Source organism: Melospiza melodia, chromosome 1 (assembly GCF_035770615.1).
Source record: "Melospiza melodia melodia isolate bMelMel2 chromosome 1, bMelMel2.pri, whole genome shotgun sequence".
Taxonomy (NCBI): Eukaryota; Metazoa; Chordata; class Aves; order Passeriformes; family Passerellidae; genus Melospiza; species Melospiza melodia.
Window position 1 is genome coordinate 8,078,280 of NC_086194.1, and position 25,668 is coordinate 8,103,947.

At 39.7% G+C, this 25,668-nt stretch overlaps 1 protein-coding gene across 5 annotated transcripts in view; it reads left to right on the top strand.

Moving 5' to 3' along the window:
* The window catches only part of DPP6 (dipeptidyl peptidase like 6), a 574,879-nt gene that overhangs the window by 310,621 nt on the left and 238,590 nt on the right, over positions 1 to 25,668 (top strand). The window lies entirely within an intron of this gene.

The window sequence follows — 25,668 nt, forward strand, 5'->3', positions numbered from 1 at the left end:
CTCCCTTCTCCTCATCCCCACCTTCCCCTCCCCGTGCTGGGGCTCCGCGGTGGAGCCCAGACCTTCCAGTCCTGCAATCCTTCCTCATCTCCTTGAGACACTGGAAGTTCTCCACTTTAGTCTTTGGTTAGGACAGCACAGGAGGATAATTTAAACAGATCTCTCAGGGCACAAATTAATTCTTAAAATAGTTCTTCCTGGAGTGATAGGCTGAGAGCCTCACGTACTGTTTTTCTTTTTTTTTTTTCTTTTTGGTACAGTATTTTAGGGAAGGAGAGAGAATGGGAAGACACTAAGCACCACAAATAGCATCATATAATCTGCATTTTCAGGGTGACATTATACCAATGACCAAAACAGGCAGGCTCAATGGTTCAGAGGAAACAAGAAGAAAACAACTTTGATATTTGAGGTTAAGAAACTATACCTTCATCTAACCCTGCAGGTGTTGGACTTTCCTTCTCTTCTCAATGCTTTTGGAATATATATTTTTGTCACTGTTTGCTGCAGGTTAAAATGAGTCTACCTGTGTTTCTGGGAGGCAGGGGTTTATAAGTACCTTTTCTGAACAAAGAGGGCTATGGAGCTGTCCCTTCTTCCTTCTTAAAGCTGTGTAAAAGTGTTGAGTTTTGTAAGTCAAGAAGTATGTGCTGCATTTTTATAAAGCAGGGGTGGTTTTGTTTCAAGCAGTGTTACCTGCCTAATGCCATTTTGCTGTGGGCATGCCATGTCTTTGCTACTTTGCTCTTCCTACATGAAGTACAAAATGCTCAGAATAGGTCTCTAGTATATGCAGAATCTTGATCGAGTATATTCCATAACTGGCTGAATTGCAATTATACCCATATGGTACACTTAAATATTCTGGGAGTACGTGCTCTCTCAGCTCTGCCCTAGTGTGAGCATGAAATAGAAATATCAAGAATATATAAATATCAATCATATTGATGAATATTAATGTCTGAGTCTGTGAGCAACTTTGCTCACTGCCATCATTTCTTTTATTGTTTTCACAATACATTATTAGTAAAATGGCTTGACAGCAGGGGGCTGAATCCAATCTCTGTCTATTGATTTGAGTGCACTTTTATCTTCCAACACCAAAAGCAGATCTAAACCCTTATTTTATCTAAAACTGTTCATAACAGAAAAAAGGCTCTATTCAAATTCTATTTCTAGCTGCAATTCTATTTCCAGGCTTATGCATATCAAGAATTACTGAGCCTTTTTTTCCTTGCTTAAAAGTGATCAAGAAACTGAAAAATGTAGCTTGGAGAAGAATTGAAGGCAAAGTGCTGGTCTGGCTGTAGAGGACTGAGTCTCTTTCAGTAGCAGCTGCTGCTGTCGTAAGAGATTCTGTCCATCCCTTTTCTGTGTTCCTTGCTGTGACATTCCCTGGATCCAGAGGCAAGCAAGTGTCACAGTTGGCTTAAATCTGTGCTGTGTCCTACCATACTAACCCAAACAGGAGCTGGCCATGAAAAGACACTGCAGGAACAGGGTGGGGAAAGTTTGAAAATGTCTGCAGGAGCTTTTTAGGCATGAATTTGAAAATCTACTTTAGACTCGTGTGTCTATATGCAAACGAAGTCATGTTCTGTCTTGAGATTTACAGAAATGATAATAATTACAAAATGATTGGGATGTGGAGATAAGCAAAGCACTGCTATAGCTGCTGAAGGCAGGCAATCCCTTTCTTCCTCAGGCAATTAAAAAATGTTTCTATACAATTCCTTTCTGATAAGCAGTGCTGCTCACCTCCATGCCAGTCAAACTGCTCAGAATTCCAGTCATTTATCTCCTTGCTTATCTGTCTCGTGGGTCTGAGCTCTTAAGTCTTTTGGACATCACGTACAGAGAACATTCTGTAAGTGATAAGTAATGCTGTCTGTTACTGTCAGGCTGTGATTGCTTGATCAAGATGTGAGCTGGACGTGGTTGTCCCTGTGCTCCTGGCTGCTCCTGGTGCAGCTGTGGTTTCTTGTTCCGAGGGTTGGAGTTGGGCACAGTGCAGTGCACCAGCGGCACAGCTGCTTCCTGCCCAGCCCAGAGCTCAGGAGTGCGTGGCAAAGACACTGATAGACTCAGGATGCGACTCAAGAGGACTTGAGAATCTTGTTCTCCTCCTCGAGGTTGGTTAGCTGGATGTGTGGATATGCCATTAAAACACTTTTCCATTAAAAAAGGGGAAGAAAATAGCAACAGCAGGTCAAGTACTCTGACAACGCTTTAGCTATTTATACAGGCTGGAGATCTCTGTGTTTTAACATAAGCCTGTAAATTTGTTATCTTAGTTTAGCCCAATTCTTGCTACTTTTAATGGCCTTTGGGAATGCAAATAGCTCTGCAGTCATATATAAAGATAAGGAGGCTGATTTTTTAATGAAAATGTGGTAACAGGCGTAATGCTAAAATGAGCCTTTTTAAATATTTTAAAAAGTGAGTCAGCATATCAAGTATAACAGGATCACAGATTCTCAAAGAACAATTTTTATAAAACATATTTAAAGGGTTGATTGGTTAATTGGGTATTTGAACACTCAGGATAAGGATTGTTCTCATTTCTTTTGCTGTGTAGAAAAGAACTGTCAAGGGCTTATGGGGAGCAAGATCCTGTTCTGAAATGTGCTCATGTCCTAGGCAAGGTTGTTAATGACTGCATGGAATCCATGTAAAAGACCAAAAAATAAGTGAGGAGACAAAATAGCTTGAGGGCTGCCTTATTGAAGTGGGCTCCATGGAGGAGTGGAATCAGATCAATAGAACAGTTCTGCCTATTAGCTGTCATTAAGGTAATCAATTCTGAATTTTACAGAACAGCTGGAATTCCAAATCAGAGGTGTGGTGTCTTCAAGTGGAAAGAGAACACATTTTACTTGGAAAACCTAGGCCAGACTCGGGAATAAAATGATGGAAAGATTAATATTTCATGCTGCTAATGTTCCCCTGCCACTCTACTTCACAGAAATAGCCTGTAGTATCTTGAAGAGTGAATACTGTTGGAGTATCTAATATGCTATGCTGAAATGTGCCTCTACTTGTGTAACTTTATCCAAATAAGAAGCTAAGTGTGCACTTAGCTGCATTATGCAGACAGTCCCCCTCTGTTGTTTTAATTCAGGTAATTCTGGGATTCCTGTACCAGGAGATGCCAATCCCTGTGTGCCCTGCTGTCTTCCTGCAAGGTGGTAAATGTTCTCTGTCATTGTGAGCTGAGTCCCGTGCTGTTAATTCACTCCCAGAGTAGATTAAACTAAAAAATATGGGTGTGCTCACATTGGGAAGTGGTGTGTACCCACCCTGTGAGAGTGAAAGAGATGACACTGAGTTCTCAAACACATAATTTTGATTGTGGGATTATTTCAAACAAATCCCAGGCTGGCATGCATGTTCTTTAGTAGCTGTTCAGCATCTTCTCTCTAAACATCATCTGAAATGAAGCCAGTTTCTGTACTCTGAGTCTACTATAAAATGTGAGTGAGAGCATGGTAGCTGTGTACAACTGAGAGATTTGGTCAGCAGTGCAGTTCTGAAAGGAACAGAAGGACTAAAAGTCAAACAAATGTAACTTCATGTGAGCTACATACCTGTATCCAAAGATATTCTTATACATTTAAACATATATTTTTTTCCTCTGAGGTGTGACTCAAAATCATTCCAGATCTTCTCTGCTCACTTGGCTGCTGTCCAGAAAATCACTGCCCCTGGGTACCAAATGTCTTGGTTGGTTCTACATGCTTTGCATGAAAGAATGCAACAATCCTGATTCTCTGTGACAGCAAAGCCTCCCTGCAGCACATGAGCAATACAAATTATGTCCAAAGAGTGCAAGATCCCTTCACATTGTAAACAGGCAGTGCTGTACAGCGGTGAATTATAAGTTGTGAATTTTATCTTTTTGAAGCAGGGAAGGGACTTTGCCCTTTTATTTGTCAATATATTTCTGTTGTATGCTAGATCACAAAGAGCCACTGCTGAACCTTCTCTCTTTTCCAGCAAGGTTTGAAGTTCCACATTTTAACTGAATGTTTGTAAGCAGATTGAGCTGTGAATTCACAAGAAAGCTCTGATTCACAGGGCCATTATCTGGCACAGTCAGATTCCCCAGAATCCGTGCAGAGGAATGGAGCAGCACCATGGAATAGCTCTGAGGTGCCCAGATCCAGCACTGGGCTGAAAGGAGCCTGGCCTGGAGCTGTTGAACAGGTGGGAGTCTCCTGGGAGATGAGCTAATTTAGTGTGTTATCTCAGTGACTTGTGACAGCAGAGCTCCTGCGTTCCTGGCTGGAGCTGAGAACTGTCACCTCCCAAAGGTGAGGCCCTGCTTGTGAGGATCCCTCATTCTCCTTGCAATATTCTGGCTCAGGTTGTTACAGCTGTGCAGAAATCGGGGGCAATGCCCACTCTGGGGAGGTGTCTGCCAAAGAGAAGGGAAAAAGGAGAAAGCTCTGATTTACATAGAAAATGATAAGTTTCTTTCGTTTTAATGGAACTATTTAGTATTTTATGTTTGAGGACATAATTAAAAAATTACTAATATAGAATACTTTTTATTATTAATATTTTATTATTATTTATTACTTAAAATATTCTTTTTTTCTTGATAACAACTCTTTAAATTACATATCTTATTATAGACCCAACACAGGCTTTCTCCAGGAAGCATAGAGGATATTTTCCCATTCTCTTAATGGTATCTGATCTATTCCTCAAGAGATTAAATTTCTGTAATAGCACTCCCTAGGACACTGTATTCACTGTATGGAATTGCATCAAACTGGCAGTCTTTTCTAGCTATTAGCTGGCCACAAGGAATGCAGTCAGCTAAGCCATGTAGAGGAGGAGACAGAGGTGGAAAGGAACATGTTTGGTGCAAAACTGGTATCTCAAAAAGAGACTGCAGAGAAGTCTTTTCATTATCCAGTGCTGAAGTGGAAATGCTTCTGGAAGGCCTCTGGAAGTCCACAGCCTCTAAAGTTCATACTTTTCTATAAGATGCTGCTTAAGACTGTGTGTTTTACATGCTCTTTATACCTTGACCAAGTGGGATGTGCTGTGCCACTGTCCTTGGTACAGCTGCTCCCTCCATTCCTGGCAGAGGTGACTCGTGTTGCATTCTTTCCCATTAAATATTTTCTTTTTTTTTTGGTTTTGTTTTGTTTTTGTTTTTTGCTGTTGGATAAGGGCAGAATAATGTATCTCTGAAATTCACTGTTTATCTGGGGTCATGGGGCTTGAATGCCACAAGGCTCTCACAGAATTTGATGTGTCATTGCAGCTGTGGTCCATTAGCAGTGCTGTGCATTGCTACAGGCATTTCATGAACAGTGGTTGTACCTGCTTCCAGTTCTTTAATGCTGCTTCACTGTGATCTTTATCAGGCATTAAATTGTGGTGAATCATGGTCACTTTGGGTGATGTGATAGAAGGCAGCACTTTTAAAATGATGTAGAGTACAGTATTTTAACACAGTATATTCTCTATGTTTTACATTCACATTTTTGGATCTTTTGTCCATTTTTTTTTTCATCTTCTCTTTCACATTTCTGTTCTGCCCACTCTGATTCTTAAGTGGGATTTCAGTAAATGAAAAAGAATCAGAGAAAGGAGAGTGCCAGCAGCAATGGACCAGGAAAGCTGTGCACACTCCTGCAAAGTGCAGATGTGAAGATGTTAAGAACTAACTGTGAGAGGGGTGCATTCAGCAAGTTTGATACCTTTGTTAAAAATAAATTTGGAAGGGACCTGTATTTGAAATCAATGAAGTGTGTCAAGAATGGAAAGACAAATTAATATGAATTTCTGATTTAATGACAAATTTTGAGTGGGCTTATTTGTTGGCTTTGAATGACAATTCCGTGATGGATTATGGAATAATCCACACTCCTTCCTGTGTTCAGACATCCACTGAGGCTTTGAGCAAGAGTGTTGAGTCCTTAGTGGCAGTCAGCAGTTTCTCTTCTGCTCAGACAGTCCATGTTGCCTAAAATGGGGGACAAAATAAAATATCTGGGAGTCTCCTGAGGACAGCTATGTGAAATATGGAGTTCTGAGATACAACAGTAACTCAGGCTGCACAAGTACCTGAGATATCAGAGAGATGCACTTCTTGATGTTTGGAGAATGTAGGGAAAGGGTAACAGGAGAAAACCTGAAAGTTAAAACTCATTCTGAAGGTTTAGATATGAATAAGAATTTCAGCAGAAAAATATCAAGATAAAGGTAAATGCTGTCAGGACTTGAGACAGTTATGAAAAAACTTGCAAATGAGAGAGAGATAATGCACAGAATTGCATGACTGTAAGATTTTGGGAACTTAGCAATTTTATACTTTAAGGTAAGATGGAGATGCATCTTTCAGCTCTCCATTGCATCATACAGAGACCTTTTCCGAGAAAGAGTAATTAATATCTTTTTCAGAAGAAGTATTGCAGTATAATTGGGAGCCAGGGAGGTTAAATGGAAATGCAAATGGGGGGATGGTGAGCCAAGGATATGTGTGGTCATAGGTTAAACCAAAACCTTTCAGAAATGGAAGCCAGAAAGCTGAAGTTTGGTGCTGGGCAGGCTGATGGATGGAGAGCACCTTCCTGAAAGTCAGGATGAGGGGATGAGCCAAGGCTGGAGCCCAGGGTCTGGTGGTTTTAGAGAGAAAGCCCTGAAAAAAGCTGTGGAAGTTGCTGGAAGCTTTTCAGTGTGATGATAGTGGAGAGGACATAGCTACTTCCCACCTCCATTAGTGAAAGTCCTTCACTATATAAAATCCTTTCTATATAAAATTTAGGAAACTGTTGATATTCAGAGGTCCCTTCCAACCCTAACTTTTCTGTGATCCATGAGAGAGGAGATGGTGAGTGGGCTAGACAGTAACAACTCTCTGGACTAGTTATGGGAATTACAGAAGCCAAAGTAGGATTGGATTTCGTGAAAAATGCATATTTTATGATTGGCTTTTTGTAAATATTAAAATGAATATTATATGTGTTGTGTTAGAAAGTAATGATGTATTAATGCTCTTAAGTAGTTTGTTAAATATAATTTTGGGTTCTAAAAAATGTTAAAATAGAAACTATGCTATGTAGGATAATTTTTTTAAAAGAAAGGACTTGCAGCGAGATAACAGCCACAGGACACCTGAATCTTTCAGAGAAAGAGAATTTATTGCCCTCTTATCAGAAGAAAGGAACTTCTTCCTGCCTCAAAGGTGCTGTCAGGATTCAGAGGAAGAAGTTGACACTGACCAGACAGAATCCTTTGTTTGAGTGGAATTTATGCATCATGTATAAGATATATGAATATGCAACAGGCTGTTGTTTTTAAGGGTTAATCCTCTGTTAATGTGGGTCCTTTTTCGGGCTCCTGCTGCCCAGAAAAAGGGACCCAGGTGTCCGTAACTCTTTGTTTCTATTGTCTCATATTGTCCTAATTCAAATTGTCCAAATTATTATTACTCTAATTGTATTACTATTTTTATAGCCATTTTATTACTATTAAACTTTTAAAAATTTAAAACCAAGTGATTGGCGTTTTTCACAGATTTGGTGGTGAAAGATGCTTGTGGAGGAAGTGGCTTCAGGCCCTCGTTCACCTGCCTGCCTTGAGCAAAGCAGCAAAGAGGGGTTTATTTTGGGCAGCTCTCAGATACCCTGAGAGAAACACCCTGCCTTCAAAACTAGTACTTAAATAACACAGTAACCAGAGATATGGCCTGCTTTTCTGTATGAGGGGTATGGTGGGGGAAAGGCAGCAGCTGTCTTTGTCAGCTGGCAAAAAGATTCCCAAAGCAATAAAAGGGAGAAAATTACCAAGATCATCCCCATTTCGGTCAGGGAAGGGGCTCTGCTTCTCTCATTTTCCCTTGTACTCCCCATCCCTGAGTGCCCTGCTTGCCTCTGCCCTTACTGCTGCTGGACTGAAGCTTTTTGTTGAGAGACAACTGTGTGCTGTCTGCATGATAAATGCTCAGTGGCAAGAAATGTAGGGCTATTGCTATTATGAGATACAATTTTGTGAAGGAAATTGCAGGTGAAAAGTGCAGATAGGCCATAATTTCTCAGAGAGGGTTTTGCCCTAGACTACTAAACAACATCTGCTCACAGAGGCATAACAGAGGCTCTGCTTTGGGATCTTGTCTTGTCAAATGGCTCTGCAGTGCCAGCACCTGGGAATGTGCCTCTGGGCTAGTGGCATTGGCAGGAGAGGCTGGTGAAAGGATGGGACAAACTCTTTGCTCTGCTGGTGAGGGAGGAGCATTTCCCTGTCTCAAACAACCACCTTAAAAAGCTGAAAATCGATAATCATGGGTGTCGCAGACATCTTTTATGAAAATCCTTTCCTTAGGATTATTTCCTCCTGAGAAGCTGAGAGGCCTCAGGAACAAAATGTAAACATTGATTATCTGCTGCTGTGGAATGCAACAGGTGCATCTGTGATTGGTCTCATATGGTTGTTTCTAATTAATGGCCAATCACAGTCCAGCTGGCTCAGCTCTCTGTCCGAACCACAAACCTTTGTTATTCATTCTTTTCTATTCTTAGCTTATCTAGCCTTCTTATGGAACCTTTTCTTCTATTCTTTTAGTATAGTTTTAATGTAATATATATCATAAAATAATAAATCAAGCCTTCTGAAATATGGAGTCAAATCCTCATCTCTTCCCTCATCCAAAAACCCCTGTGAACACTGTCACACATGGTCAGAGGATGGACCAGTTTTGTTAGAGCTGGTGAGTGCTGGCATGGAGAAGAAGCCGTGGTGGGATCCTGGAGAGTCACAAGGGAGCAGGAGCATCCAAACATCATCTCTGCTGCTCCCTCAAGCTTGGTGTGTCCCTTTCAGTCCCTTCATGTCTTTGGTGGGCAGCCACCCCCCACCCCAGAGTGCCAAAGCCTTGTGCCCTCATTGCACCTCCATCAATACGCAAGTCTAAACTGAGCAGGGAGCCAAGCTCTGAACGTGTCTCATGGTGAAGGAGGGTGAGAGACACTGAAGGAAACACTTTTGAAGAGTTAAACTGAGCTTGCAAGTTAAAAGATGTAGGGGGATACAGTATGGAAAATTGAAAGTGGTATAGAATGTAATCTTACCCCCTAAAGAGTTGCAGCTGAATCAATTACTAAAGATTAGGAGCAGGCCTGATGTTAACAGGCCACACTTGTGGCCAATAAGAAGAGTGTTATAAAAGAGTGGATTGGTGGGAACTGGAGTCAGTTGGCTGCTGTGAGGATAAGGAAGAGTCAGTGCCTAGAGGAGCTGCCTACAAGAAACATCAAGGAGGTCCAGCAATATGGAACCCTTGCAATGTAATGACAATAGGGCTCTTGCACTATAATGACAACAAAAAGAATGTGCAAAGAGCCATTAGAAAGGGGAAGAGGATGAGTTTGAATGAAACACCAAAACCAAGCAGATCTGGAGGCTGAATTGTTGCCTTTTTTTTTTTTTTTAACCTTTCCACTTAACATTGTTTTTCAGTCTGAAAGCAATTGGCTGTTCCTTTTATTGTTTATGACATCATAAGACATATAAAATAAAAGTAAATTTTACATAAAGTTTCACAATGCTTTGGCTAAAGTAGTTTCTATTGCTGCTTAACTGCTGCTGAGCTCAAAATTGGAGAGATAATAAGGCTTCATCTGCAGCAATTAGTCTGCAGTTTTTGACTGCATTACCTTCAGTTATGTCTGTGGCCAAATAGTTACATGCAGATATTTAAGACTTAGTTGTAGTAAGATATTGTCAAAAGTGAAATCACAACTTAAACTTTAATTTATTGTTAATTTAGACTGTCAGGGATACTGTAATAAACATGTAATAGCATATTATGTGGAATGCATTTTGGGTCATTAATTTAACTTACTTGCACACTGTGACCAACCTCTCAACTCTTTTTGTGTTTGGTTTAAAGAGGTCTGATACTTAATCTTAATGTGGTTGTTGGAATTAACAAATGGTATATTAAATTGTAACTGTGCTTAAGTGTGCTGAGAGCCTCACACTTTGATTTTTCTGTTTTCATGGCCAGGAGCAAACAGATTATTTTCAAATGCACTTGCAGCATTTTGTGCCAACTGACAGAAAGAAACTCAAGGATGGACAGGAAAAGCATATTGCAACTTAGCCCATGTTAAATGAGAGAGAGGAGGCATGTGATGATACATGGAAAATCAGATTATATTCCTTGAAGGATGTAGTAAGGAAAAACTTCATGGTTGTTATTACTCTGAGATATGGTGGTGTTAGAGAAAGAACAGCAATTGCTCAAGGTGGGGAAGCATCATGAAACTTCTTTTTTTATTACCTAAATTTGAGATTCTGCAGACGGCATTGCAGTGAGTGTGATAAGCACTGACTAGTCCTCAAAGCAGGAAATTTGTTTTAAACTTTGCTTCTTCATAAGAATCCCTGGCACATCACAGTGTGATATAGTTGAATCTAATACACTAACAATCTTCCTTTTTCTCATTTTTATGTCCCAATATCTGTGATTTAAAAGTTAATTTACAAACATTGCTGAGAATGTTGATACATTGACTCTAACAAGAATTTGAGATTAATCTTTGTAAGTTTAATCATTGGAGGGTGCAGTTGCATTTAATTGATTTATTTTCCATGGTGTTTTCCTTGTAAGGTACAACACATGGTTTTACATGAGTTATATTGGTGGTTGACTTTGCCATTGCAAGTCCTGGTATAATTGGAAGTTTTATTCCAACAAGCTAAACAAGCCAGATAAACAGCAGTTGTAAAAATACGCGAAAGAAAAATCCAAGGAGAAATTGATTGAAGCAGCCCTGGAAAGTACTTAGCACAAAGTTTGTGCATTAGGGAGATTATATTGATTGGGAAATGCTTTGACTTTGGTTGCTGAGGGCTGTTCAGTGCCTGCTTGTCCAAATCAGGATCTCTTGGCAGGACCGGCTCAACTCCTCTGCTTGAGAAATGTTTCCTTCCCACCTCTGAGAGTGATAATAAGTAAATAGATCATGTCTTCTTTTGGTTTTGTGCCTTATTTACAAACTGGGCTTTCCCAAGCCCATCTGAGAGACTACAAGAGTGAGTTGTTGTGTATGAGGCATCTTTCCCTCAAATGAGTTAAGGAATTCAGTGTTGATACTGGGCTGTAGGATGACAGAGCATCCATGTGTAAAACAGAACTATAAGAAATTTTGGAAAGTGTGTTTATCTGAAATTTGAGATGTTTTGCATGAGTGTCTACACTGAGAATAAATCTGCTGACTTCATCAAGCCATGAGCTGGTCTCTATACTATGTTTTAATATCTCAAAAAGTCTTATGAAGAAAATTGAGACTTTTTAATCGAAAAAGCAACAAACCTGTAACTAACAGAATTATTTCAGCTGGCTCATTCTGTTTTCATGTGGCTTTTAGTATAGAAATGGCTGATATATAAACAGTTCTCTGTACTGTTCTATCATGGTAGAGAGAAGTTCTTCTTCCAGAAATCAGATTTCTTTTACGTCCTCAGAGGTGTGGAAATCTGATGGATTCTGTCTCCTTCTCTGTCTGAGAATGGACTTCAGGATTAGGACCACAATAGAAATTAGGACTTGTATAGACATTGGAATAAGGTTGTGTGTCTGGTTTCCTCATTATTTGTTTCAGAAGATTTATTTTATTACCCTTTGGCTCTCATCCTCTTGCTTGTGAGGAGATACTGATCTCACTGGTGTTCTCCTGACCTTGAGGGCGGAGGTAACAAGAATGAACTTGGGGACCATGTAGGCTCCCTGCCAAACCATCTTGTAGTGTGCTTCCTATAAATTCCTGTATGTTCCTAAAATTCCTGCAATCTCCTATACATTTCAGACTTTCTCCAGTCAGTTATAATGCTCTTAGCATCTGGGCAGTAAATCAGTGTTATCAGTAAATAAATTGTCATCCTGTCTGTCATGCCAAAAGGGAGCATCTTTTTTTTTTTTTTTTTTTTTTGTGTTCTTCAGCATCCAGCAGTGAATTGTGGAGAGACTCTGGTGATCAATAGCACACAGCCCCTGTCACAGGCTAAGCCCAGGTTTTAAGTCTTCAGTGATCTCTCTGCTGTAAATTACAGCTGTTTGAAACTAAGATGCATGGCTGTTTTTTCTGCAGAATGCAGTTCATTTGTGCAAGGACATTCCCATTAAATCATCCAACTCAAAATATATTGGGGAAACCTTTCAAATCTCCATGGAGCTCTGCCTGGGGATGGGTGAGGAGCTGGTTAAAAGTTTGTGGCTCAGGGTTGAAAGGAGGGGAAGGACAGGTGATTTTGAGAGCAGCCCTGAGGAAAAGAACCTGAGGGTGTTGGTGGATGAGAAGCTCAACATGAGCTGGTGTCACATTTGCATTTTCTGAAAAATCCCTTTGCTCAGTATGTTTTTCCTAGGAAGCTGAGAAGCCCCAGAGAAAAAGGAAAACAATAATTATCTCATTTGCTTCTCCTGTGTTTTGCTCCTTTGGAATGTGTTTGGAGATTGTTTACCCACAGGTGATTGTTTCATTGGTTTCTGATGTGAGTTGTTTTCCCTCTTTGGCCAATCAGTGCCAAAATGTGTTGTGGCTCTAGAGAGAGTCACGAGTTCTCATTAGCCTATTTTCAGCATTCAGTAAGTATCCTTTCTGTATTCTTTAGTATAGTTTAATGTAGCATTCTTTAATATAATATAGTATAATAAAACAAGAAATTAGCTTTCTGAGAACATGGAGTCACATTCATCATTCCTGCCTTCATCTGGGAGAAATGCAAATACAATAAGGTGGCAGCCCAGAAACCCAACCACATCCTGGGCTGCATCACCAGAAACGTGGCCAGCAGGTGAAGGGAGGTGATTGTCCCCTTTCACTCTGCTCTGGTGATGCCCATCTGGAACCCTGTGCTCAGCTCTGGGGTCCCTGATGGGAGAAGGACAGGGGAGGCCACAAAGGTGGCTGGAGGGCTGGAGCACCTCTCCTATGGCTGAGAGATTTGGGGTTGTTGACCCTGGAGAAGAGAAGGCTCTGGAGAGACCTTAGAAAACCTTCAAGTGCCTAAATGGGGCTATGAGAGAGCTGGAAAGGGGCTTTATGCAGGTGCGTGTAGTGATGGGACAAGGGATAAGGGCTTTAAAATTGAAGAATAGGGTTAGATTAGAAATGAAGTCTTTACTGTGATTGTGGTGAGGCTCTGAAAGAGGCTGCCCAGAGAAGCTGTGGCTGCCCCATCCCTGGAAGTGTTCAAGGCCAGATTGGATGGGGCTTGGAGCAACCTGGGATAGTGGAAGGTGTCCCTGCCCATGGCAGCAGGTTGGAATGAGATGGTCTAGTCCTAAGTCCCTTCCAATCCAAACCTTTCCATATAGAACCATTCTATGGTTCCAAATTGAGTATGTTTGGACCATAAACCTAGTTTTACCTAATTTGTGTGTGTCTACGTTAAAATGTAAAACCAAAAAAGACTAAAATAGCATCCAATGGGACAAAGAATTACCAAATTAAAAAACTTGTTCTAAAAATATTTCTGCTGCCCAAATGTGCAACAAACTTCTGGGTTTATTCTCTAAGATATCTGAAAACAGAAACTTTTTTCCCACTTTGATACAACTGGAGTTAATTACACCCCCCCCACACACACAATTAACATCATAAATCTCTTTCCCTTCTTTCTCTAGAAAAGTAAAGAGGGCTTGGCTGGTTGCTATTTCTGCAATAAAGCATTCTGGAAATACTGCTCTATGTACACAAAGATATGAAGTAATTGAGCTCAACAGGCCATGTAAAATACACATGAGAAATAAAGTATGTACTTGAGGCTAAAAATATAATCCTAAATGAATCCTATTGGGATGGTCTGTGCTCATGCTACTTCTCGCCCTCTTTCTGCAAGTAGAGCTTATTTGTCTTTGCTTTTGTTTCCCAAATAGCTTTTTTGTCATTTTACTTTGGCCTCTATGAAAAAAGTTGGAGAAAGAATTGATTCTTTCTTCTTATAAGTTGCTACAGCAAGGTCTACTGTAGTACATAAATTGTGCATAGTCCCACAGTGCAGAAAAACAGATGTAGCAGATGTTTGGGGAAGAAATTCATGAGAGATTGTAATGAATCTACCTGAGTGTGCTCTTTCTCTGTGAAGTCACTGTTCAGGGAGACTGTGATACATATCTTACAAACCATCTTCCAGATTATTTTTCCTTCCATTCTAACCAAGCACTTCCATTTTTGCTCACAAATGCCTGTGGGTTTCAAGAAACACAGCCTCCAATATCCACTGAGCCTTTGTTTTTCCTTGGCCCATTTCTTGAGTAATGGTTTAAACTGTTCAAAGAGAAAAAAATCAGGAATTCACTTGTTGCAAGCTAATCACCAAGTACTGTTTGTACTTTTATGTGTGGTTTGCTGCTTGTCAGGTGTAATGCATAACTTTTATCTATTTTTGTTGCTGAAACTGCTGTTAAAACAAGAGATGACAGTTGCTCCAAGGAGACTGAATTGAGGTGACACACAAATGTTTATACTTCATTACTTTTCATTGCCTTGACAGTTTCTGTAGAGTTTCTTTCAATCACAGAAACCTTCAATTATGATTAGTTCTTGGCTCCCATGCCAAAAATCAATTGAACTGTATTTTGTGTAGTATTCATCAACACAGATGATACAACTAAATCAAGAATAGCTCAGCTTCAGTTAAGGGATTCTTCAAGACTTGTTGTGTTGGCAGGATGCAAAAGTGAAGATCTGTCTGAAAAAGATGTGGCTTTCATTTGTCCATTTGTGCTGATTGTCTTTGCAAATATGACCTATCATTACATTACCCTTTTGCTTTCATATTCTGTGAGGGAGGAGAGGATACTCAAAAAATTTTTAGCAAGCCAGACTGTTGGCTCAAGACTGATAAAAATCCCTCCTGACCATTTTGTGGAATTTCAGTGAGCAAGAGAAGACTGGGAGCTTTCTTTAATATAAATAAATAGACAAATAAATAAATAAAATCCACCTGTGACCCTAGCCTGCAGGAATTACAGATTTAAGGGAAGAGAGATGTTTGCAGAATCAGCTGCTGCTGTTGCTGGTCTCTCAGATCCCCTCTCAGTGCCTGGGAGGTGTTTGCAGAGGGCTCTGGAGGTTCTGTTGTTTCCCATTCCCTATTCCCTGGCTGCAGCATCCTGCTCAGGCACGGGCAGATGGCTCAGGGTGCCACAGAAGGCTCCTGTCCATTTTTAGCAGCAGATTGCACTGCCTGCTAGCCACTTACTCTATTTGTCATTTGGGCAATGCTTCAATCACTGACCACATTATTTAGCTTTTAATAAGCTGGGGTACCTCCTTTTTTTTTCTTTTTTCTTTAGAGCATTTGGGACAAATGTCCTCCTGAGTATTGTCCTGGTCATGCTGCTGAATGATGTGATTCTGTTTGTTGTGAAATGCACTCTGCATGCATAAAACACAGCTAGAGCTACTCAACAAGCTTCAGGGACTTATTTAGCTAGCTGGGATTTGGCAGGAGATGACCAGTTAACATGAAAACCCAGGAAGAAAATCAAATAGTTGTGAGAGATGTTGAAAGTAACAGATGAGAAGAGATTGCTTGCAGAATTTTAATTCTACACAATAAATTATTGCTGGCAAATTGAACTGCTGCTTGCTTTTCAGGGATATTAGAGAGCTGGAAATAATGCCTATTTTAGCCAAGCAATCATCTACTGCCTTTTGTTGACAGACAACTAAAACCTGAGCAGGGAAAAAGACTAATTAATCATTACTTTATGTAACCTTTACCAGCGTGATACAGCATTTGCATTTGAGTCCTAGTGTGCAGTGCTCATTTAAATTAAGTCTGGTTTGCTTTTTTTCTTTTTTTTATTCTTGCTGTAAGATCCAGGAAGAAAAGAAGTGGAATTATTGTTTTCAGGGAACCTAATACAGTTAATTTTCCAAGTCCAACCAAAAATGTCAGTCTCAACTGTCTCCACTTTCTGTAGACCACATTGCTGGTAAATGATGCCCAGGGGAGAAATTGTTGAGTCGTGATAAATTGTTGAGCATCCAAAAGCTATTGTTGGTCTCACTGGGGACCACTGAAAGCTCAGTGCTCTTGAAAACCCAGCCAATTATGCAGGTGCTTATGCATGGGCTTTGAAGGCTCAGTTTTCTTGCTTATTAAAAAGGATGGTTTTTTAAAAGCTTTCTGTCATTACTGGTCATTTATTTTCCCCTCTGTTTTCTTTTGAAAACATCTGAAAAATAGCACACTTGAAGCAAACACATTTGAACTCCTGTGTAGAAATGATGGCATTTAATTCAGGAAACTGAGGGTGGTCTTTTGGGCAGCATTAAGAAGGAAAAGGCAGCAGTTTCTCAGATTTTAGAGCATTAGACAGCCCTGTTGAGTTTTTGTCTTTTCCTTTGCATCCAATTGTGGAGCTGAAGTGTCATTTTAGTTATAGAATGTTTTTATTTTTCTTTTTTTCGTTGGAATATAACAGATTCTGAAAGATCTCAGACCTCAGGAGATGCTCTACAACAACTGTTTATATTATTAATGAAAATCAATTTTAATTATAGAGTTATGTTATTTAAACATATCTTCCTTGCAGAAAGATGTGTGTTGCTAAAATGGCTCTTTCCACATATAATACTAATAATGCCTAACACATCCTTCATGCTTTATGTGTTTGAATTGCTTTCAAAAATATTCTTTCTGACATCTCAGTGATGTAGGTAAACTGCATTCCCCACACTTGGCAGAAGGGGAAGATTAGAACAAGAACGGAGTGCCTTGCCCAGGGCTGTGTTACTCCTGCATTTCAGGCTCCCAGCCCACGAATTGCAGTGATGATCAGTGCTGTGGGGACAAACACTCTGGGTCAGCACTGGCTTCAGGCAGTTTGTAGACATGTCCTACATTGCTTAGGCGTTTTGAGAATGTAAACCATGATTTATTCATCCATTCATTCCACTACTCATGTTTGGATTCCTTTAAATGAGATCAGGCATACTTGGGTGTTTGGATCTTTATGGGCACTTCTTGAGATTTGACAGTCTTTCAAAGAATCTCCTCCTAAGCCAGGCTGTAGAAAGCGTCCATGGATATTAATAGTCCATCAGGAGAATATGTGCACACTGATTATATATTCTCATGTGTGCACACACAGATACACAGACATACAACCCACGATGAAAATCACCAAATGAGTCCTCACTCCTGGCAGCATTCAATGAACTCTGAACCTGAGAGCAAGAAATCACTGTTAGAAATCTAAAGTGCTTCCAGAAAGGTGTTGGGCCCTATCTCTCCCCTTGGAGATGCAGCATTTTTCCAGCTTTCACTGGATTTCTACTGGCCTAAGTAATAACTGACCAGGGAAATAAAAACAGACTGGTGCACCACTCTCAAAAAATAGTAGAAAATAATGCCTTTCCCCTGCAGATGGTTCTAAATTTGAAGTGGTTGGTTATTTCTTCCTGAAGGAAGAAGAATTTCATGATATCTGCTGCTTTGTGTCAGAAAGGTATCCAAGTGCTGTGGGTCAGTGCTTTGCAGTGACAGGATAAAGTGAGCCCCAGAAGTGCCTGTTGGGTGCACTGATATTGCCTCCTCCTGTGCTGAGTGCCTCACAGCTCTTGGTGAATTTAACCTCCGTGCTGGGATGGTGGCAGAGCTCATGGAACTGAACAGACGCTTTTGGCTGCCTGCTTATTCCTCCTAAAGTGAGAGGCTGCACTTTTACCTTTAATTCCTGCTTCTCCCTCCACAGGGAGAGGACAGAGACACAAATTGATGACCCAGCCCTGTCTCAGACCCTTGCCTCCCGTGCCTTCAGTGCTTTCCTCAGTGAATCAGCCTTTCTCCCAGGAAATTCAGTGTCTCCTGTTACTGCCAGTGAAAGGAGTTATTTTATAATCTGCAAGGGTGTTTGCTTCCCTTGAGCAGCAGAGTATATGTCATTCCTTAGTGGGCAAATAGGAATGGCATGAGGGACAGGTGGACAGAGCTGCTTTGAGCTGTCCCCCTAGACTGATTGTTCTGTAGCCATAAAAAAAAAGAAATATGGTGAGGTTTTCAGGCAAATCCTTGAAATTCCTCTCTTTCTGCTTTTCACAGCATGGCAGTGACAGCATTTTCTCTAAGCTACAACTAATGAGGGCAAGAGGACCTAGAGAAAGTGTGGAGGCTGTAGGAGGGGGAGCTTTCCCTTGAAAATAGATGTAGAGTGTTAAAAATACATATGTGGGGATGAGAAGTGACTAGTAAAATAAATCATCGGCAGCCTCTGCTTCTTGTTCTTTCTGGAAATTCTGCATCTGAAGCTATAGATATTTTCTGTCCTGAAATACTCCAGTGGTCTTCCCCCTTTCCTTTGGCTCTAGCAATGTTAGTGGCATAGGGCTGGCTTTATTTTGCAAAAGAAAAGTATTCTGGCGCTTGATTAACTCCAATAAATGCTGATTTTAAGAAGTATTTTTCAAAGTATAATAACCCTTTAATGAACTACTCAAGGTGCTACTTTTATTTTCATTATATCCACATATTATCAAGCAATAAATGCAGACCTGTGCATCTAAGTGGAAATACCCACTCAAAACCAACCTTCCTTATCCAAAGAAAAAAGCAAATAAGTTTTGAACCAAATCTTGGGAAGCTTGAGAGAAGCAAAAATGCCTTATTTAAGGATTTTAAAAAGAGAAATCTTTGATATTAAGAGTGATTTTTGGAGGCTAACACTGATGTGTTACTATCTAGGACTTCAGGCTCAGTCATTGAAGGTATCAGATGCAGTATAAGGACCAAGAAAGATGTTCTGTTAGCTGAGGAGGTTAAATGCTGTCATGGGGCTCCTCACACCTTGTGCTGTAGTTTCTACATCATTCTGAGTGATACCCTTGGCCAAATTTTAGCTCTTTCCCATTTGTCCCTTTTTTTTGGTTTTTTTTTTTTTTTTTTTTTTTTTTTTTTTGCTAATGCTCAGCTGGATATAGTTGTTCAGTAAGAGTCTGGATTCTAAACTTTCTTATTTCTGACTTTCAGAAGTGCTAGACATTTCTAACTACAATTGAACTAGATAGGAGCTATACTCAACTATATAAAGTTATGATAATTGCTCTGAATAAAATCAGATCTCAGGCATCTGAAATTAAACACCCTAAATTAGCAAAATGTTTGACCTTAATCATTCTCTGACTCAGCTCCCCATCTGTGTGATGGGATAACATCCTCCCTTCCCCACATAGAGGTGCTCTGCAAAGAAAGTGATGAATATTTGAAGCACTCATGCATTGTAGTGATGAGCTCCATAGAAACCACTGTGAGAAAATGGATAACTCTGCCTCAAGAGCAGGCTGGGATGGTGGGCTGCAAATGCAGGGAGGATCAAATGAAATATTGAAGAGACCTCATTACATGTGAGCACCAACCCCTTGGTGCAGTGTCTGAGGCATTGAAAGTGTGTGGGATGTATAATTGAGCTTCTGCACAATACATAGGTACAGGGGGCTGAACTACAGCTCATGAACCTTGAGGTTTGAGTTTGATATTGCCCAACTTACTGCCTATGTGTGAACCTTAACCTTAAGGTAGATTCAGTCTCTTACTGTTGATTACAGGTGAGATTTTCAAAAGCTTTTCCTCTGTTGCCAGTAGAGACAACAGGGCTTTATGGATGGCTTTAGTGGGAGCACAGCTAGATCAGTGTTGAGTATTTCCAAGTCACAAGCAAGGATTTATGTTGCATACTGCCTGAAAAATACACTGAGGAAAAAAAATGCAGTGTTTGATGCTTGAACTCAGTGAAGTTCTTGTCTTTCCTAAGGGCTGTTAGCTTTTTCTATTAAGAACAACCTTGCGTGTGAGATGCTAAAATTAGGTATTGGCAGTGTTTGTTGTTGTTTGCCAGTGCATAACATGAGTAGGCACAATTTCTCTTATTAACCTTGAATGCAGAATTCCATTGACCTGGTTCTGAGCATCACAAACCTTGTGGTAACCTCCAAAGGTTTTTATCTGACGTGCACTGAGTGGTATTTAAATGACCCAGAGTCGAGTTTTAGTGTTATTTATATTGCAGAAAGCATCAGAGATCAAAACCTCATTGTGTCAGGTTCTTATCAGACACTGCCATGAAGATCTGGCAGTATAAATTGACAAATTGAGTTTTCTTATTCCTGTTTTGCACACAGAGGAGGCAGAATCTGGCCTGCAGAGAGCAGAATTTGTTTTATGCTCACTGAAGAAGAGGAGAGGCTTTCTCAAAGTCAGGCACAGAATCTTTAGTGGAGTCAGTAGCAGGTTCCAGAACTGTTGGGTCAGAACTGTAATTTTAGCAGCATTAATTCCTTTCTCATCTCCTTTGCAGATAAAGTCTTCCAGCCTGCATGCTGAGATTTTGCTTTTTTTCCACTTCTCATTTAAGACTTTTTCTGTCCCTTTTACATAAGCAATGTCTTATATTATTAGCAAGTAATTGTCTTCTTCTGCAAAAAAGATTTATTTTTTTTTATCCTAGCTGTTCCAATGGCACTTACAATGTCTCTCTTGAACTTTGGAAGTCAGAGTGTACTGAATTGATGGTACAGTGCATTCCTCCCACCTCCAGAATAATTTTCTACCATACCCTTGGCACAGACTCCCTGATCCTGCACATTTTCTTAGCAGTAAAACAGAGCCATTTGAACTGCTACAATTTATGTGATCTCACAGGGAAGAAAACATTATTTCCTTAGAAGCAGCAAAAGCAAATCGAAGTGTTCTTCACTGCAGGAGTAGGAATTGGATTGAAACACCTGTGTTAACCATGGGAAGCTTTCCTCTCTCACAAACCAATGGAATGTTTTGGAAAACATCTGTCAGCTCCCATGGAAACCCACTGGTCCAGCACTTGTCTTTTTTTCCATTGTTTCATGGTTTCCACTTATTGGGGTGAACAGTGGTATCAAGGAGCAAAAATAATTTTTCAGTAACACAAAACTGAGATGCTCATCACAGGAAAATGTTTCTTTGCCATGCTGGAAAGGGGCTGCCATGCTGAATTCTGGCTCAGAGATGACCACATCTAGAGGTGGCAGGAATAGATGAAGATACTGTCCTTTCTGTGAATTCATTGAATTTTTCTAATTCAATTGACTTTCCAATACCCTTCATTTTCTCTCAGTCATAAATCTAACTCCCATTTTTAGGTTATCTTGTATTTATTCATATTTTGATGATATCTGGTAGCTCTGGTCATTATTATGGTTTCTGTTTCCAAGGGAATGAAGAACTAAGTGTAGAGCAAGAGATTATGTTGTTGATGGGCACAAACAGTGAAACAGAAAGAAATAAGATTATAAAAAGGCCACTTTACTAAACTCTAGGAAGAAAGATCCTAAAGCACAGGATTATACATTACAATACTGAGAATCCATGATTAGGAATGAATAATGTGCTTATCCCAAAGGAGTGGGACTTTTTAAAAATCAGGGTTTTCTTCAGTGGGACTCTGAAAAGGAGGAAAAGTGGTTTCTCTTCTCTTCTCTCATTGTTGTATTCAGGAGGGAAGTTCAACATGCAGCCCAGCAAGCCTGACTGGATGGTGGCAAAAAGAGAGGCTCTGCATTGCTTTTTGTCTGCTGTGATTCTGGCAACACAGTTCTGAGGGGAATTTGAACCAAGTGATTTCATTATTCTCTCTCTCCTACTATCTCATCTCTCTGGTTAATGACTACCAAACTCTTAGCTTTAAATCCCATTTCTGTATTGTTTCATTTTTCATTGTCTTTATTATTATTAAAAAAAATCCAACAATCCTAATAAGGTAGCAGCAGTCTGTGTGATGATGAGATTTTAAATGTTAGATATAAATTAGTCAAAGGAATAACAAGGCTTTGTTCTCTTACCCAACAGGAATGTACCACAAAATCCCTAATATTATGTGTCAAATGCATTCTTAAGAGCAGTGGTGTGCACTCAGGGATGCCCATCTCTAAGAGATGGAAGCCTCTGTTATTTCATAGCTTGAAATCTCACTCCATCCACCCCATTTCAGGGTTTGTTTTTACAAGGAGCAAGATCATTGCTGAGTGACCAAGACCAAGCTCCATGTGCTGGGGCACATCCTCAGTGGTTGGTGGGCATCTCTGAGGTTTCTGTCTGTACCTCTGAAGGAAAAAAAAAATCAGTCCCCTGTTCCAGCTTAGCTGATTTTGCAAGACAGAGAATAAGAACTTGGATCCCAGAAAATTTCTGTAAGATAAAGAAAACATTATGAACATGAGATTTCACCAACAATGGAATCATGGTGAACACTACAAAGCTGCATTTAATGTATTTTCATACTGGATTGCCTCAAAGACTTCAGCTGTTTTTGTAGAACTGGATGGCGAAGTTACTCTTCTGCTGGATTGGAAAAGTATTTATCGCTACTGTGGCAGGAAAATTCTTGGGAGGAGTTTATAGGAAATAATTTTGTGAGATGTAGGAAGGTTTTTGCAGCTCTTGAGCTCTCCATTTCTCCAGGTTCTCCCCTGCAGGGCCACCTCAATCTTTGCAGAGTACAGGTTCACCTGCACAAGCCATTGCAAATGGCCCCACTGTTGGGATAATTTTGTTAAAGTGAACAAGATGTGGGTCTGCCATGTTTATAGAAAGCTGACTAAATATACCAGTTTCAATCTCCTCCAGATCATTACAGAAAACACTAATGGAAAACAAAAGCGTTTAAACCACAAACCCAAACCAAACTCTTAATTCTGGGAACTGATATTTATAAATAAGGAGAGAATGCAGTGTAACCAGGAATTTCTCTCAAAAGGCTACATGAAATGTCAGTCTTATTTTAAAAGTACCTACAAAGCAAGTGTTATTTGGAGGCACAAAGCCCTACTACTAGAAACGCTGTTTTCCTTTTAGTTCTATTGATTTCTTTTGTGACTCTTGGTTTCATTCCCAGGAACTTACAATGCTTGCTAAAAGCTCGTGTTATTTATCTTTCATGAACTCTTGCATATCTATGATTGTTCAGCAAAATTCTGTTTCTTAGCAATTTGCTCTAAATGACTTATATTTTCTAGAATTTAACCACAGGCTTGATTTCTTTTTTCACCTGATATCCAAATCATTCAGAATATGATGATTAAGAAATATGATGGACAATAAAAGGAAAGGATTCTGGGATTTTTGGGTGCAAAGTCAGTCAAAATCAGGACTTTTTTACTTTTTTTTGTGAGCCTTCTTTCAGCCCAGCTGTGATTTAATATTATTCCATGCTTTCATCCCTCCTTGCTCCTCTCTTGAGTTCAGAATGTCAGTCATATCAATGTTGGAAAAATATCTTCAATCTGCATAGGATGTGCATTAAGGAAGAATTGTGGGCTCAGTTTTGCTGGAAGCCTGCTTGGATTGTAGGGGCTATTCAATAAATCTTAAATTGCACCTTTGCTACTGCTGCATCCCTGCTGTCTGATCTGTAGCAGCAGCACTGCCTTTGGGTGGCTTCCTCCTCAAACACCTTTGGATGTTGAATTTGGGTGAGACATCCTCTCTGTCTCCACTAGGGCAATGTCTGCTCCTCGGAAAAAGCAAATGCAGTTATTGTACATATTTATCTATTGGCACATGGGCAGAGAAAATCTCCTTGGAAGCTTTTTCTCTGGGATAACTCACCAGAATTTCCCTGTGTAGTTGTAAGAAAACGCTTCTTCGTGTCCCTCTTTCAGCTTACACACAACAAAGATGTAACAGGTATCTCTTGATAAGCAGGCTTCTAGTTATGCTTAGTGGCTGCCTTTTTTTATAATATTTTCCAACTTTTTGTATGTTATTATTAAAAGTAGTTCCGTTGCATTCCATTGCAATATTTCAGTTTTAGTACTGATTTTAGGAAAACGTGTGGTATTTAAAGCTTTCATTGGATCCATGTAAACACACAAATGGCTGCTCAGCACTGCCTGAGCCTTGAGAGGAGTTTTCAGATGAAGATTATTGCTCAGGAGAAGCCACTGTTACACAGAGCATGAGTTTTCTTGAGTTAACAAAAGGATGTTGGAAGTTCCTTTAGGAATAGTCTGGCAGTGACTTCATCACATTCTTTGAAGTGCTGTGTTGGAAGCAATGCTTTATTTCTGATAAAGGTATTCTATTTGAAATGGTATGAAACAATCATTACTCACTTCCCTCCCTTTGACCAATGAACTTGAAAACACCCTCAGGCAGTAAATTTGCATTTTTCTTAACAACCCTACTGTACCAGGGCAAGGATAATATTGAGAAATTTCATTGCTGTTTATAAGTGGGGATATCATTAGTCATCAGAGTCATTATTAAATTATATGATTTGTTTAATAGATCTACAATATACTTGAATTGCTGAAAAATCAATTGTCTTTTTTTTCCCTAGGAATTAGAGTAGAGGGCCCACAAGCACACATAAATAGAAATTTATGTGAAACTGTTCTAGCAGGAACCAGACTGAAGTCTGAATTGCTGTGATAACTGCTTAAGAAAAAGCCTTTCTTAATTCTGAGAGGTGGGAGTTGGTGCCATTGGAAGATGGAAGTTAGGCCAAAAGGAAGTTACCCACAAGCAGTCATTACCTCAGAGCCATTCATTGCCTGCAAATGACTTCAGACAGGATTGTGGGGGGTTTCTCCCTGGCATTAAGAATGGCATTAAAATATTTGAATGTAAATGTTTAGTGCCATTTCATGTCACAGACAGAGAACTAAAGAGCTGCATCCTTCTGGAGTGGCAGGGGAAGCCAGGCAGGGTAGACCATGACATTTAAAATAGCACATGAAATCTGTGATTAGGGAGCAGAATCCTGCTGGTTCAGAAATATTATTTTTTTTACTGACTTTTAATTTCTGTCTGGTTTCCTGCAATAATCTCTGGCAGCTGATGTCATTTGCCTTCCACACAATCCTGCAGAGCTACAATATTTAATTTTTTGAGAAAGTGTTCCAGCTAAAGCTCTGCTTAAGGACTTTACATGAGTTGTTATTCTTCCAGTGGCTTTTGTATCCCATAACATTTTCATAGTAAGTTCTTTTTACCTCATCTCAGGTAACAATTATATACATTTATGAACAACTAAAAGATAAATGTTTTTCACAAAATATATACAGACATTATTTCACCTTTCATTGACATGAAAGTAAGTTCTTTGGATTTTATAAAATATTTCTCTTTTACTTGAAAGAGTTACAGCAAGGATTACCTCCTCTAGATGAGTTTCTAGTATGCAAAAGTGATTTTCTCTTCTGTATTTATCATGGGATAAGCTTTACATATATGAACTATATAAGCTGAAATCTATTGGTTCAAGAGAGTTATGAAAGAATAAATTGAATGTTTATGAACTGATCTACTTGCTGTAATTCATACAGCAGAAATGTTTCATTTGCTTACACTGAAACCAGATCTGAGACATCATGCAATTAGAGTGGATCATGAAGGTAGTTCCAGTGTAATTTCAAAACCAAAAGATCTGAAATTACTCTTTATTTCGTAATCAGCAGGAAACATAGAAACTGATAGTGGCTGCTGAGGGATGAGAAAAAGGATGTCTGCATCACTCAGACATACAGCTTGCGATATGAAAAAAAATGTGGAATAAAGTGATTTGCAAGATTATACCTAAAACTGTACATTCTGGTAGGATACAGTCCTTGCCTATTGATACAAACAACTTTTCCTTGAAGAAACACCTCTAGGCTTGATTTG